Below are 16,022 nucleotides of genomic sequence, written 5' to 3' on the forward strand. Positions count from 1 at the left end.
GAACCAGCAGAAAGGGAAAGAAAGATAAGACACAGATAGGATAAGGGCTGGAATAAATCCCGGAGGAGGCAAACGGGGTCAGAATCAAAAGCACATGTTGTTGTTGGCGGGGGGGGGGGGGGGGGGGGGGGGGGGTAGCAGCTTTGGGTGAGAGGTGGAGAACTCTCTCTTCTGAAGTAGGGGGAGGCACCACCCACCAGGATGGGAGTGGGGGCTGTGAGGCAGGAGACAAGTGAGCGATGTCAGGAGGTTAGGGAGAAAGGAAGTGGAAAATCCCAGTGTTTGAAAGCAAAAGAAATCTCTTTATTTCGCTCCTTGACCAACATTGTAGAAGTAATTGTCCAACTCGAGGTTTAAACAGAGAGCAAACACTTACTGGTCCGAGTTGTGGGCTTTACCTAGAAGCAGCTCTGTTCCCTTAAGTCAGTTAAAGTCTCTAAATTGCATCTTTAAAGGAGGAGGATTTGCGAAAATAATCCTACCGTCCCAACCAGCTCTGCATTTCAAGGGCTTCAAAGAGAGAGCTTACACCTTGAATACAGTGTCAGCTTACCTAGACCCCTTCCCTCCCACCCCCCACCCCCCACAAAAAGTGAAAGGGGAACAAAAGTCAAGGTGGATATAATTTAAATACCCTTGGGCTGTTTTCCCATCTCACTTCTGACAGTGACAGCCACAACAAACAGATGGTTACTGCTGACAAGGTGTCATTCCAGTCCTAATGATAATGGACGTTTTTACAGCTCCTTAGTGTTTATAAAGAGCCTTCACACATGAAGTGAAGTTTTAGTCAATCATCACAACAGCCCTGAGAAATAGGTAAGGCTGCTCTCCTATTCTACCCATTTTCCGGTTGAGAAAACTGAGGCTTATAGACATTGAAGATGTGCCCGAGGCCCCCAAGCAGATGAACGATAAACCTGGGATTTGAATCTAGGCACTCACAACTCAAAGGTACTATTTTTTTTTATTGTTTCTTAGAGAGAGACACATAGCTTTTGGTGTCGCAAACAGAAAATCCATGAGTCAAAAGAAATTGGCATAGCCGTATTCTTTTCATTGATCCTGCAATATAGTTTACTGAAATGCAAGTACAATCTTAATTTCCAAGTGGGGAACGACTGGAAGCCAAAGGGCAAGATCCTCATCCTCAGGATGAGAACACAGGCGTCTCTTGGGACAAATGACTTGTGGCAGGCAGAGCTCACACTAGATCTCAGGGCTCCCACTAGCCCCAGGGCTCTCAGCACCAGCCATGTCTCACACAGCTTCAGAGAAAAGTCAGCAACACAACTGCTCCCTAACAATGAAATGGTTCCAATTTCAATCATTTGAGGGGCTCTTTTTCTCCTTTAACATGTGCAAACCATATGGATGCTGCCTATTCATGGTACTAGAATTCTTTGCAGCAAATTCGTCTCACGAACGGGAGGGTCTGTAATGACAGTCGTGCCTCATTTTAACACAAAATAGAAGAAAATGTATCCAAGAAGGAATCCATCTGAGAGAGCTTGAAATCAACTGAAACTACCTCCATTACCATCTTCTACCTACAAAAAGGTTTCTAGACAAATTAAAGCTGAAAAAACTGAACAAATGCAATGGAATTATTTTGAAGGGGACCATATTGTTTAATATATTCCCATTTGCCTCCTTTGGAAGGATTGGAATGAGTCAGCAGGTGCTTGCTACCAAAATTACTTTTATCACGAAGCTGAAAAATGTTTCACGTTTAAACAGAAGACCTCATGAGCAGAATAGATGAGGACGTGAAAATGATGCATTCTGAAATTGCAGACCCCATTTTATATGTTTCATGCAGGGAGAAAAAAAAAAGGATGAGTCTTCCATTAGACCATAAAGGACTCCAAAAAAGATAAAAATGTTATTTACAAACCAGAAATAGACAGACACAGAAAATAAACTATGGTTACCAAAGGGGAAAGAGGAGAGGGATCAATTAGGCACTTGGGATTAACAGATAAACATTACTATATATAAAGCAGATAAACAACAAGGACCTACTGTATAGCACAGGGAGCTATATTCAATTTCTTGTAGTAATCGATAATGGAAAAGAATCTGAGAATATATGTATATATATGTTTGTGTGTGTATATATATAATTGTACACTTGAAACTAACATTGTAAATCAACCACACTTCAATAAAATTTTTTTTTAAAAATACAAAAATATTTTAAAAAAGAATAATAAATGAAGGGAGCCCTTCTGAGGTGAGCAGATAATCACTGATCTTCCTGTGGGAACTTTGGGCTCATATGGATGAGACTTAACCAGGAGAAAGGATTTCTACTGAGGCAAAGAAACCAGCAAAGCTTTTGGATGAACATGCGAAAGCCAGTGTGACAGATGGAAAATACTGCCATTCGTTCCGTTCTGGAGCTGGGAGAGGGAAGCTGAGCTATTAAGGCTGAAGGTTTCTAAAAAGCCAGAGTGAAGTCTCCAGTTTCACAGGGCATCGGAGATGAAGTTTTTATCAACGTAGGAGTGTGGCCTCAAATACATAACCAGCTTTCTCCTTGAGACAATCATAAGAATTTGAAATTAAGGGGACAGGAGACTAAGCCCAAGACTGCCAAAGGGGAAAATTTAATCTCCCACGGTCTTTCAGCACTAAGAAGACAAAGATCCTCTAAGGTTTCAATCAAAAGTCCAGGAGGAAAAAAAAAAGAAAGACACTTGCAACCTGTACATTCAATTTCTGATGGAGTGAAGGTGATCAGCACCTCACTGTTATTTATCTAACAGAGGAAAATAAGGAAATCGTCTCTGGAGGAAGATGTAACCTAGAACTAGTAAGATCCTTTCACCCACTGTGTCTGGCACAAAATTAAAAAATTCTTAAGACATGAGAAAAGCTGCAAGTAAATGTAACCAATATTCAAAAGGAAAAAAAATACAACAGATGCAGGCTCACAGAAGATTCAGATTATTGGATTCAGTATACAAGACCTTTAAACTAAATGATTATCTGGTTAAAAAGGAAGGAAATGGATGAAAAGATGGAGAATTTCAAAAGAGAATTAGAATCGATATAAAAAAATCAAATGGGCAGCCTAGAAAAATTAAGTATCTGAAATTAAGAAAAACACAGTGTCTGATATTAACTCACCGGATGGGTTCAATACCAGACTAGAGACAGCAAAAGACAGGATTCATAAACTTAAAGATAAAGGTTGATGGAATAAACAACAAGTTTCTACTGTATAGCTCAGGGAACTATATTCAATATCTCATAGTAAGCTTTAATGAAAAAGAATATGAAAAGGAATATATGTATGTATATGTATGACTGAAACATGATGCTGTACACCAGAAACTGACACAACAGTGTAAGCTAACTATACTTCAATCAAAATAAACAAATCAATAAATAATTCCAAAAGAAAGGTTAAGGGAAAATATCCACATTAAAACTCAAATAGAAAAGAAAAACAAAAAAGAACAGATCCTAAGAAATATGATTATGTGATTGGAGAGCCAGAGGGAAGTGAGGACAGAAGAGGACAAAAGCAATATCTGAAGAGCCAATGGCTGAGAATTTTCCAATACTGATGAAAGACATCAACCTTCAAATTCAAGGTCGGCAGACCAAAACAGGATGAATATAAGGAACACCATACCTGGATTAGTCAATGTCACATGCTTAGTACAAAAACTTGGCAAGCACTGAGGAAGTCACATAGCAGCCCCCAAACTTAGTCTAGTACAAACTTAGCCTTCCTATTCTTGAAAAGATGAGAATAAAGAGGTCAGTGTAGGGGTAGGCACTCCACTCAACATTAAGTTTACACTCTTTATTAAGATTATAGTCACTCTGCTCTTGACCCAATACGATAAAATTCTACAATGACATAAATCAGAATATACTATGATGGATCAGTGCATCCTGGTTTCCACCTAGCCACTGATCGCCTTTCATTAACCTTACTTATAATCATGTAATTCTACATTTTATACAATCAAACAATTTTAATTGCAATAATAGTTTTTAGAGGCTAATAAAATTAGGGGGAAAAAAACACAACCACAGCTTTAAGACTGATGGGTTGTCAGAATAAGATGGGACTTTAAAGATAAATAGTCCAACCCTTATGTTAGAGATGACATAACTGAAGCCCAGAGCAGTAAGAATGATGAGTCCAGCCCCATGGCTATTTAGAAGCCTGCTGGGAACCAGAGCAGCAATGTTTCTCTCTCCACATAGTATAGATGTATTTATACATTAGTAAATATACACATTACGCAACATGTTGGGAATATAATACATAAAATGTTTTACAATGTTGTCTATAATATCAAACTAGCTCTTTTAGAAAAACAAAGCACAAGTTAACCTATAAATGCTATCTCAATCAGCACCCTATTGCAAGCTGCTAAAATTCCTTGATTTGATAAATTTTTAACAGAGAAAAAAATATTGATTTTCTAACTCAAAATTGTCGTGGCCTTCTGAAAACATTTCACTGTGGCCACTTGAATTTATGTTGTCATGTTAAATAAACTGCACATGCAATCCAGAGATTTAATAAGAAACTGATCGATAAATAGGGTACAGTAAGTGAGATAAGAACTACATCTTTTGTTCTCTAAAAAACAAAAGGAAAAACATCTCATAAGAAAAAGCTCCAAGAAGATATTTTTATCACAAGTGAAAGTTCTATTTTCGCCCATAAATAGTAGCACATCTGTTATGTAGACAGAGGCTTACTTGAGTTGTGGATTTTTCATGCCTCTAAACTGTGTCAATGGCCGATCTAGGAGTGGTGCAGAGCAGGAGGAAAACACGTGAGAGACGTCATAAGGGGTCTTTAGGGGTCTTAAGGCCCTTTAAGTGCCTTCTATTCTTTTAGGCTTTTTGGCTGCCTATCAGTTCATCTGTATCTCTAGGATTAGTAGAAATAAGCTCGAATGATGTAAAATTTTTATCTGTTTTCTTAAACTCCTTCAACCAGCTCTCCTGAAACATACAGATGTGTACTAAAACCAAGTTCTGGACAAACTCATACCTACCCATGGTTACTATATTATCTCTGGAAAACTGGCCTCGCTCATGCTTTACTAAGACTATTTACTAGTGTACACTTCATGTATATTGCAGCTAGGCTCCTCCTTGTATAGAGTAAGGATGCTTCTTCCTAATGTGCTCTCTTCCTTCTATAGGATTCTTCAATAGGTAGTAGATCAGAAACATTTAGATTCATGTGTCCATTCTGAAGAGTTTGTAACAGCTGGAAAAGCACACAAACACGAAGACTGGGTAAACTACTGCTATTTCTCAGTAGGAGGACAGCTTCAAATTTCTCACGTGGTAACGGAGAACACAGATGCACAGCCCCGATCAATTAGATCTGTTTTCACTTCGTGACATTCTCCTCTTCCAAAAATGCCTCTTAAATCAGATGCTAGAGACAAATCCATGGCAAATTCTCAAGGGTGCTCCGTAACGAGGAGGTCCCCAGGGCCCGAGGGTATATACAGCAGAAGACAGCCCACAGCACCAATGGTACTTCATCAACGCCAAAGGAAACTGGGACTGTCTCAAATAAACTTTGGATAAAAGGACAAGGAGAGAGGACTTGAGGGGAGCGCCGATGGAGGATGCTAAGAACCACGGGGCTATCTTGGTTGGGGCTCCTCTTAGATGCAAACAGTCGACGCCATTAGTCAGGGTCAAGTTTTGTTCTCCCTGCTGGTGACCCAAGTGGAAGCAGCCCTCTGGCCCAAGCCTCATCTAATCTCATATTCCTGTTCCTAGCTAAGTGTAAAAATGGCTGTAATTAATCTCTCTCTCTCTCCATCTCTCTCTCTCTCTCTCTCTCTCTCTCTCTGCTCCTTGCGACATGACTGCAGCTCCTCCCTTCAGGAGAGGGAATCTATTTCCCCACCTCCTGAATCAGGGGTGGCTTTGTGACTTGTTTGGGATAAGAGAATTCAGAGGAAGTAACCTGGTACCCGTTGCAAACCTAGCCCTCAAGAAGTCCTGCATGCCTCCACACTCGCTTAGAACCCTGCCACCCACAGTGTTAACAAGTCCAGGCTAGCCTGGTTAAAGCTGAGAAATCAGGTGGAGAGGAGCTGAGGCCACCCCGGAGGAGCCAGCCCCCAACTCACCCAGCAAAAAAAAAAAAACGTGCCCAGATCCAAAGAAGTGCCCAGCTGAGTCCTGTCCAAACTGCCAACCCACAGAGTCAAGAGCGAACTAAATGCTGGTTGTTTTAAACCACTAACCGAACCAATATTGCGGTGCTTTGTTAAGCTTCTTCATGAATTATTTATTCAGTGAACATTTGTTAAATGCCTTCCATATCCGCGGCAGTGTTCTGGGGGTATAAGGATTAATATGCGCTAGTGCCTGCAATTACGGAATCATGCCTCTAACTGCACCAAAGGAAGTAAGAATAACAGGGTCGACTTCGAGGAAAAGAAGGCTCGCTCGAAAGACGAGGTCACGTGTGAGCTGGCTTTAAAGGGAAAAAACTGGGAAGTCACCAGTGGACAGGAACAGACATTGAAGTAGAAGCAGCGGTGTGTGCCAAAGCACAGACGCAGGAAAGAACTCAAGGAATGTTCTAGGAATGGAAAACAGTTTAAGACAGATGGCTTGCCGGGAGGAAACGGCCGATGACAGAGCCGGAGAAGCAGGTTGAAGGCAAATAATGAAGGGTGTCATACTGTAAATCAGGTGACGGGATTTGAATGCCTCTCGGGGGCGTGCAGAGCTACAAATCATTTTTTAGGAGGAAATGACATGATTAAATCTGTCTTTTAGGAAAAGAAAGCTGAGGACAGGTGGAGGATTAGAGGCGAGAGGAAGAATCGGGGAGATCAATTGGGAGGCTATTATTACAAGCCCATGGGGGACCTGAACCACGAGGTAGCAAATATAGAGAAGAGAAGATGCCTTTGAATGATGTTTCAGAGACAGAAGAAGGACCCAGCAGCCTTGACAACCAACTAAATCTGGGCTATAAGGGTGATAGAAGTTGCGTGGGAGGATCGGGGGCAGTGCCAAGATTTCTACTTTGGGATCCTAGATGAATAGCAAATATATTAATGAAGGCGTAACAGCAGAACAGCAGACTGGAAAGGAAAAAATGGATATCTTTTATAAAGTTGCCGGGGTATCTAGTGGGAGATGATTAAGAGGCAAGTAAGAACACGACCTGGACCTTGCATTGAGGGATGGGTGGTGGGAGCAGGAGATCTAAGACCTGGGGAGTCTTCAGGACACAGGGCAGGGGGAGAGGGACAGCTCAAGACAAGAGGGAACGTGGACACGAGGCATTCAGGGGAAAGATGCAGATGGAGACGAGAAAGCAGCAGATATTTCAGAGGCAAAGGAAAGAAGTAGCAACAAACAAGGGTCAGCCCTCCTTTGGGGATGGAAGAGAGGCAGAGAAGGATCATTCAGAAAGTCTGGATGACAATTAAGGAAAAACTGGAGACCATCCATTTTGCCACATTCTTTCCTCTGGCCAAGTCATCATCCACCGAGCTCTTCCCTAGGGTTCCTCCCACTTTAGGGGGACCCTGAGGTCATAACTGGGGGGAGGAGAAGGCAACAGGAGCCACTTGAGTCAGAGCATCTGTGTCCATGTATTTTATTGAAAAACACACTTTTTTCCAAACCCCTCCTGGCACCTGCTGCAGCAAAGAACATCACTAACTTTCATTTTTAGGGTGCTTTTTTGGAAATACACTTCTGGTTAATTTCCTGCATCCAAACTGATTGCCTTTATATATTCTCAGTTAACTAAAAGGGAAGGTTTTTTTTTTAAAAAAAATAACCCCAAAGGGGTCAAAGATTTCATGCATAGAACACAAAAAGCAATAGCCATAGAAAAAAAATGGATTATTAAAAATCATCAAAAAAAAAAAATACCATGAAGACAATGAGAAGACAAGCCAGATTGGGAGAGAAAATCCACAATACGTACATCCAACAAAGGACTCATGTGCAGAAGATACAAGAAGTATCTTGTATCTTCTGACAAAGAACGAAGAAAAAGACAAAAGATTTTAACAGGAATTTCACCAAAAGGTATCCAAATGCCAAGAAGTAACTGAAATGGCATTTAACAACATTACTCACCAGGAAACATGAAGTAGGACCATAAGGACCATCTCGCACCCATTAGGATGGCTACCATCAAAGAAACAAAAACAAAAAAACCCCAAAAAACAGAACATAACAAGCATTGGAAAGGGTGTGGAGAAACTGAAACCTTTGTACGTTCTTGGGAATGCAAGATGGTGCAGTGGCTATGGAAAACAGTATGGTGGGTCCTTAAAAAATTGCAACAGAATTACCATGTGATCCAGCAATTCCACTGCTAGGTATGTACCCCCAAAATAAAAGCAGGGTCTCAGAGAAATATCTGTACACCCATGTTCTTAGCAGCATTATTCACAATAGCCAAAAGTCAGCAGCGACCCAAGTGTCTGCCGACAGACAAATGGAATAACAGAATGTGGTGTAGAGTCATGCAATGGAATGTTATTTAGCCTTAAAAAGAAAAGAAATTGACACATGCTACAACATGAATGAATCTTAAGGATATTATGCTATGTGAAATAAACTATTTATCAAAGAACAAATATTCTATGATCCTACCCATATGAGGAACTTAAAGTAGTCAAATTTATAGATAGAAAGTGAAATGGTGGTCGCCAGAGGCTGGGGGAAGAGATAATGGAGAGTGATTGTTCAATGGGAACAGTTTTACAATGGTAAATTTACGTTACGTCTATTTTGCCACAATTTTAAATTTTTAAAAAGTTTTAAGACCCACAAGGAGGTAGCACTATGCCCCCACAAAAATAGCTAAAATTACAAAAGACTGGCAAAACTAAGTGTTAGTGAAAATGTGGAGCAACTGGAACTCTGGTACGCTACCGGCGGAATTTAAATTGTTACAACCACCTTGGAAAACTGTTTGGCAGTATCTATTAAAGCTAAATATAAGCCTTCTCTGTGAGCAGGCAATTCCATTCCTAGGTATATGCTCAAAAGAAGTAAGTGTGTGCACCAAAAGCCACAAGAATACTCATAGATGCTTTACTCATTTTAGCCAAACACTGGAAATAATCCAACAAACCAACAGAATGGTTAAACACATTGTGGTATGTCCATACAATGGAATTACTACTCAACAATAGGCGAGAATGAACTACAAATACGCATAACATGGATGAATCTCAAAGACATTATGTTCTGTAAAAAAAGACACACACACACACAAGAGTCCCTTCCATGTGATATTATTTATATGGGGGTTAACAGCAGATTAAACTAGTGGCTGGAGTTTGTAAAAATCACAATGTGAAAACAAAATCACAATGTGGTTGCCTTCAGCTTGGCAGTGGGATGAAAACTGACCAGAAGGGGAAAGAGGAAGAAATCTTCTGGGGTGCTTGGAAATGTTCTCTATCTTGACTTGGGTAGGGGTCCCATGGGTATATACACATGTAAAAATTCATTGAGCAGTACACTTTAGATGATTGCATTTTGTACACTTTATTGTGTATATGTTATATCTCAAAAATAAAATAAAACATCTCTAAAGCACCTGGTGTCTCTATTATGAGAATGCTCTAATTCCAAAAAGGAATAAAATCTCAACGTTGTGCTTTTTCTTTCTAACTTGGATTAGACCCTACTCCTCTTAGACCCATGGGGCGAGGACGAGTTACTGCCCAGTTTACTGAGTCAGAGAATGAATTCAAATCCCACACAGTGCAAATTTCCGTGTTCCTAAAGGTCTGTGGGCTTTCCTGAAGCCACTCCATCTCCATGCGATCTTTCCAGTAAACAACCTTTCAGCCTTTAGAGCCCCCAGTGTGCTTTCTATTGGTAAAGTGTCCCATTTGATCTTTATGTTAAGCGTCAAGAACAGTATCTGATTTGTTTGACACTCTCACTGGCAGGGGCTAAACAAACCCCTCCACAGCTGTAAAGGCAGAATGTCAAAAAAATCACAAGGTATCACCACGTTCTGCCAATGCATGAAGGCATACACCCCCTCCACCCCAGGAAAGAGAAAGCTTCATTCTCGTAACTGCCATTTTGATCCCCGCCGCCCATGCACAACCACCATCATAGTAACTTTAGTTTCCCTGTGAAAAAAAAGGCACCATTAGCTCTGGCCCACAAATTTAAGGAAAGAAAATAAAAATCCACAAAGGTGAACTCTGACCTCTGCTCTGGCTTCTTTTACCATCCATAATAGTATGCTAGCCAGTGGGTGAAAAAGAGTCTTAATAGGCCAAACTTTGTCATTTAATGATGACCCAAGGCAGATTCTTTTGAATTGCGTCACAAGGAAAAACTTTCTGAGATTGAGACCTTGATTATCTTTGATCCCATATTAACCCCGCCGTTAGCTGAGTCAAGGGGGCGAATTAGGAAGGTATCTCTAATACGCTGGGCTTGGAAAAGCAGCAAGGTAGGGAAGAATGACAAAATGCATTAAAAACAGAAGGGCTGATTTAAAAGAGGCCGCCTAATGCATCGGTATTCTGATAAGTGAGATGTGCAGTCAACAGTGAGACACCGTTTTTGGAAAAAGCAAATACCATTCTGCTGGCTCAACCCGGTGATTTTTGGTAACAGTGTCCCAAAGTAATTTATTCAGAACAATAAAACTGGCAGTTTTATACAGTTTCCGGGGAAGTGTCTTTAAAAGCAGAGACCAAGAAACAACGGGTTAAATGCAAAGGCACATGGGCACCTCTGTTTTTGAGCAGTCAAAAGTAATGCAGTTTAATAACAAGCAGTATTTGTATTTAAATACACTGTCTGAAATAAAATACACTTGTTTTCTCCTTTGAGAAGACCTCAAGATACATTATACTTCATAAAAGTCTATGTAAATGTCAAGATTCTGGAATGCAATCATTATAAAGCCGGTTAGATGGATTAATTGCTCTACATACCTGTGGTTTTTCAGACCCCTGTGCTTGCTTACTCCGGTATATTCACTCTTATTTTTCGGAAACCACTTCTGGAAGCTCCCGTCTTGGCTTCTACACTGCCACCTGTAGACGTAAAAGCGAAATAAGCCATGTATTATTCATCAACCACGCATCTTTCCTAGGCATCTGACAGGGACAATTGGAGGCAAAGTGGCAAAATATTTGCTCCAAGAGATCAAAGTGTTCCTTCTCCTCTGTGTGGAAAACTGGTGAGGTGTCCCTCTCCCGCAACGGTTTGATAAAATTATCTAGAAATTGAACCATACATAAGTCTCAGATCAACACCACTCTGATCAGGTCATTAAAGAGACGGAGTCACAGAACCATTTTCACGCCAACCTACAACGCATTTCAAGACCCTTCCTTTAAAATTAGAAGACAACTTGACCATTTTGTTAATCGGGTAATTAAGAATTCTGTAAATTGCTGCAAAGACAAAAAGAGGGAAAGATCTAGGCAAAGATGACTTTCTCACATGGTAGTAAAATGTCTATTTAAAATAATATTAATGCTAACACCAATTAGAGCTTTGTCCAATCTAAACAGCAATTAGGTGGGGCATTGTCATCATAAGGCCCTATTCTTGATTTGAATGTGGGTGAGTGCTGAAAGGTCTTTCTGACACCCCACAGATTTTAATACGGGTAGGTATTTTATCTTAAAAAAAAATGGGGGAGGGTAGAGCTCAGTGGTAGAGCTCATGCTTAGCATGTGTGAGGTCCTGGGTTCAATTCCCAGTACCTCCATCTTAAAAAAAAATTTTAAACGTAGATGAATAAAAATCTATGAGCAAAAACTATCAGTCAAAGCAGCCATGAGATGAGAGGGATGTGTGGAGAGGGGAGGAGAGACAGACAGACAGACAGACACACACACACACACACACACACACACACACACACACTGAGATTCTAGAGTTAATTTAGAATAACAGATCAAACCAGGGTGTGTGTGGTGCGGTGTGGATGTGAGTGAGAGACAGAGACAGACAGACAAGCAGACTACGCCAGGGTGTTGTGTGTGTGTGTGAGAGAGAGAGAGAGAGAAAGAGGAAGAAACAGAGACAGACAGACACTGAGATTTCAGAGTTAATTGAGAGTAACAGACAGCACCGCACAGCTTTTTGCCTCCTCCTAGTCCCACAGTCTACCCAGGACGAGTGTCCCAGCTCCAGCACCTTAAGCCAAAAACAACACGCAGCACCCCCTACCCCCCACCCCCACCCCCTAGGCGAGGTAGGGCCAGAAGCCACCCAGCCAGCAGGCCTACCAACCCGGGGGCCGTTTTAGCCCCACCAGGGACCCGTCCCCACTTACCAGTAATTTACTTTAACGCCCCGAAAGCCTGGTTGGGTTTAAGGAACTGCAGCAAATCCAGGAAAATGAAGTCTCCTTGAGCCACTCTCCTCCTCCGCCTCCCTAGGACGGACATTCACACACACTCACACTCTCCCTCTCCCTTCCTTCCCAACCCCAAACGCGCGCTGGGCCATCCCAAGAGGCTCTTTTGGGGGCCCGCCAGCGACCAATCCTGCTCCCACGTGCCTCCATTAAGCCCTGGTCCAAACGTGCACAAGGCGCCAAGTGCGTGTATGCAGTCAGCCTCCGGAGATAAGTTCAGCAAACCCATTTCCCGCCCCCCTTCCCCCCCAACACCACCACCTCTGGCCCTGAAAGCGCGAGGGGAGCGCGCGGACTCAGGCACCCGCCCCGGCAGACAACACTCGAGCAACTCCTGCCTTCCCCGCACACGCCCCGGCTGGTCCTGCCACCACTCTCCCCCGCCCCCAAGGTTCCTACAGTCCCGCGGGCCCGGAGCAGGGGCGTCCTGATGGTGGCTGGGTGGGGATCGCGAAAAGGGGGGCGAACCGCACACACCACCGAGACTGCAGGCGAGGGTAGGGGGAGGCGCAGTCCTCCCAAGCCGCTCGGGTGGTCAGCTCGTCCGAAGGGGGTTGGGGTGGAGACAGGGAGCCCCGAGGGAGTGAATCCCGAGGGAGGCAGCTTTTCGGCACCTCTTCCCCACCTAGCACAGCGCGCGCGCATAAGCGTGCACACTCAGGGGCCGTGCGCCGTCCTCCGGCCCCCGAACCTGGCCAGCCCTCGTCCCCGAGCTCAGTGGCCTGGAAGGGATGGAATCCGGCTCGCGGCGGCCCGGGAGGGGACCGAGCGCCGAGCTCGAGGGTGCCCACCTGCGCGCAGGGTAGCCGTTGCGGCTGGTGCGCCCGCCGGCTGCGCTGTCTCGGCTGCAGGAGGAGGCGGCGGCGGCCCGACCCCCGGCCTCCCAGCGGCTCCTCGCTCCTCCGCGGCGGCGCTCCTTGCTTCCCTTCCTCCCCGAGGGTGAGCCTCCCACCTAGCCCGCAGGTTCTGCCACCGTCCCTCTGCCCGCCGGAGCCTGAGCTGTCCTCCCCGCCCCTTTCCCGCCGCCCCGCGCTGCGCCGCGCTGCGCTCCGCCCCTCGTCCTCCCCCCCCCACCCCCATCCTCGCCCGGGCCCTGCCAGGGGGGCCGTGGGCCCCGCGCCTCGTGCCGCAGATCCCCAGTCCGCGGCGGAGAAGGGTGGAGGGGTTCCGCCTCCACCCCGCGCTCCTAACCCGCTCCCCTCTCCCCCGGCCGGCGGCGGCCGCCCGCACTCGCCCCGCCGCCAAGGGTGTGGGTACCAGGCGCTCTGCCCTCGCTCTTCCGGTACCTCTTCACTCCCCGCAAGGCACCTTCCACGGCCCCGAGGGTGCCTCGTGTCTGGGGTGGTGGGGGGGGAGGAAGGGGGTTGGTGAAGCGGGGTGGAGCGTGCCGGAGAGAGGAGGCGAAGAAATTAGCATGTCAACTGCCACGGGATACAAGTTGCTGCCTGTGCCTTGTTTCTGTTACATGAAATACCTGGATGTGCTGCTTCCCGTGTTACCACCGCAGCGATATTCAGAAGCATGACTATAAGATGTCCACGCTAACTGGTTGTGGGGGCTTTTTTTTTTTTTTTTTCAGTTTAATGATGCAGAAGACAACAGATTCACTCTTTTTAAAAAGTTCCTTGATATGTATGGCCACATCTCTAATTTTTAAAAATAGCAAAATATAAATAACAGAACAGCTATGTTTTACAGAAACAGATCCAGCGTGTATGCGTTATTTAAGCCCTCTGTAATTACATTAATTGGATTCGTTTTAAAGTGTATTGTAGGTCTTGCTTAAGAAAATGAGTTCAGATTTTAGGGCTTTAGGAACCCGAAAGTTTTAATTTGGCTTTTTGCCATAGTTCTAAAATGTCAATTTCATGGAAATTATTAAATGTGGTTATGTAGGAAAATGGATCCTTTTTCTTCCAGGTTGGCAACATTCTTAGATTTGGCAAAGGACAGATTTTTTTTTTTAAGCCAAGAAATAATAAAATTCTCATTCATTTTCTCGTGATGGAATATCTCGTCTGGCAGCTTTTTTCTTTAGCGTTTTTCTCTGAGACAAACTTTCTTTCTGTTTCCTCTTACACTTGTTTTCTGCAAAAATTTCTCCCTACATATAAAAAAAAGCTAGAGATGCCATGATTCTTGAGCTTGTGTTTGCTTAAACCAATAGGAAGATTAATTCTAATTGATTATCAAAATCAACCTTCGGCTCACAATGCTCAATTTCGCACTTATTAACCCTATTCTTCAATTCTGCTTTTAGTAATTTAACCGAACGCTTGAGAACCAAGCAGTTTTTTTTTTTTAAGTTTTATCCTGGTAAGAATGAAATGCACACTGTTTAATTAACATTTTGAACCAAAATTAAATTCATTAAATTAATGAAAAGCATATTCGGAGTGTCTTTGTTGCTGGGTAAATGAGGACAACGTGCATGATAAACAGCAGACTGAAGAAGAGGCTCCCAAGCAAAGAAAACAGTCTTTAGAAAAACTGATGATCCCCTCTTCAAGGCAAGGATGACAAATACCAGTAATTATGCAAAGAATTGACTGCTGCCTCTTCTCTCTGCTTTGGTTTTGTGGCCGGGCCTGCATTTATTTCTTTTGATCATCATAATAAAAGTAAAGTAATTCAGCATTCCAGTGACATTGCTTAGTAAATTAGCAATTTGAAAATGCTTTTATTACCTAATTAATCCAAGCAAATGCCTCCGATAAATCCGATTTTACTCTTACATTTTTGTGTGTGTGCGCCTCCGGAGAAACACTTGCCTGAAATAAAAAAAGCTAAAGCAAGCTGGAGAACAATTGCTAACCAGATTTTTCTGCGCTTGTGCGTTGCAACAGCGTTGATATTAAGTGACCTTTGGGTCTTAAATTATATATCAGATATTGGTTATGAATTGCTCACTGCTTGCTTCTTTAATAAGTTCCTGTGTGTTTGCTTTGCCTTGCTTATTCCCCAAAGCATGTTTTTTGTCTGCCTCATTGAATCTACCTTTGTCTAAACTATTTTCATTGAACTTCTATCAAAAAATCAGACCCTAATCCATAGTTCACTTGACAATCATCTTTGTCCTTCAAGTTAAGTCTCCCTTGAGCTCTTTGGTAGGAATTCAGCATGAGCAAACATCCAAAATTGGAAAGAGAACTTCATCAGGCATGGTTCTAAGAGATAACAATCAGATTTCTCAAAACCAGGAGGGTGTGTCCTATTTGAATAAAAAGAAGAAACAAAACCAGCAAATCCGTTTTGTTCAGGTCAAAACTGAGCCAACAAAAATCACAGTTGAGATCCTTTCTAAGCCCGAATTATGCTGATATATAAAAAGCACAATTCAAATAACTTTATCCGTATTTTGCTTCACCACTACAAATCCCTTGCTCACTGACCAAACATCACTGCATTTCACATTTCCCTTTTCATTCCTGTATTGTTGAGAATTTTTCACTGATCTTGAAATAAGAAAGTGCAAAACAATTTTTTAATAAAAGAAAAAGAAATAAGAAAGTGCAACTGGGCACAAGTGCTGTCTCCAAAGAATCCTGTGTCACTCGTCATTTGTTTTTTGAAACATTTTATAATGTCATTGATAAGGACAGATCTGAACATCCCATGCAGA

The 16,022-nt window shown here is 42.9% G+C and overlaps 1 long non-coding RNA gene across 2 annotated transcripts in view; it reads right to left on the reverse strand.

Annotated features, from left to right (window-relative positions):
• LOC116662116 overlaps positions 1-13,404 on the reverse strand; it is a 28,441-nt gene extending 15,037 nt beyond the window's left edge. Inside the window, exons 1-4 of one of the 2 annotated variants that reach the window (XR_004318098.1) lie at positions 13,192-13,404; positions 12,317-12,418; positions 10,962-11,063; positions 9,306-10,142 (exon numbers count right to left, since the gene is read on the reverse strand). This is a non-coding gene — a long non-coding RNA (uncharacterized LOC116662116). Of the gene's footprint in view, positions 1-9,305; positions 10,143-10,961; positions 11,064-12,316; positions 12,419-13,191 lie in introns of those variants that run through there. The other variant, XR_004318097.1, reaches the window with a different exon arrangement.
• Between the last annotated feature and the right edge of the window lie 2,618 nt (positions 13,405-16,022).

This window comes from Camelus ferus, chromosome X, assembly GCF_009834535.1.
Source record: "Camelus ferus isolate YT-003-E chromosome X, BCGSAC_Cfer_1.0, whole genome shotgun sequence".
Classification (NCBI taxonomy): domain Eukaryota; kingdom Metazoa; phylum Chordata; class Mammalia; order Artiodactyla; family Camelidae; genus Camelus; species Camelus ferus.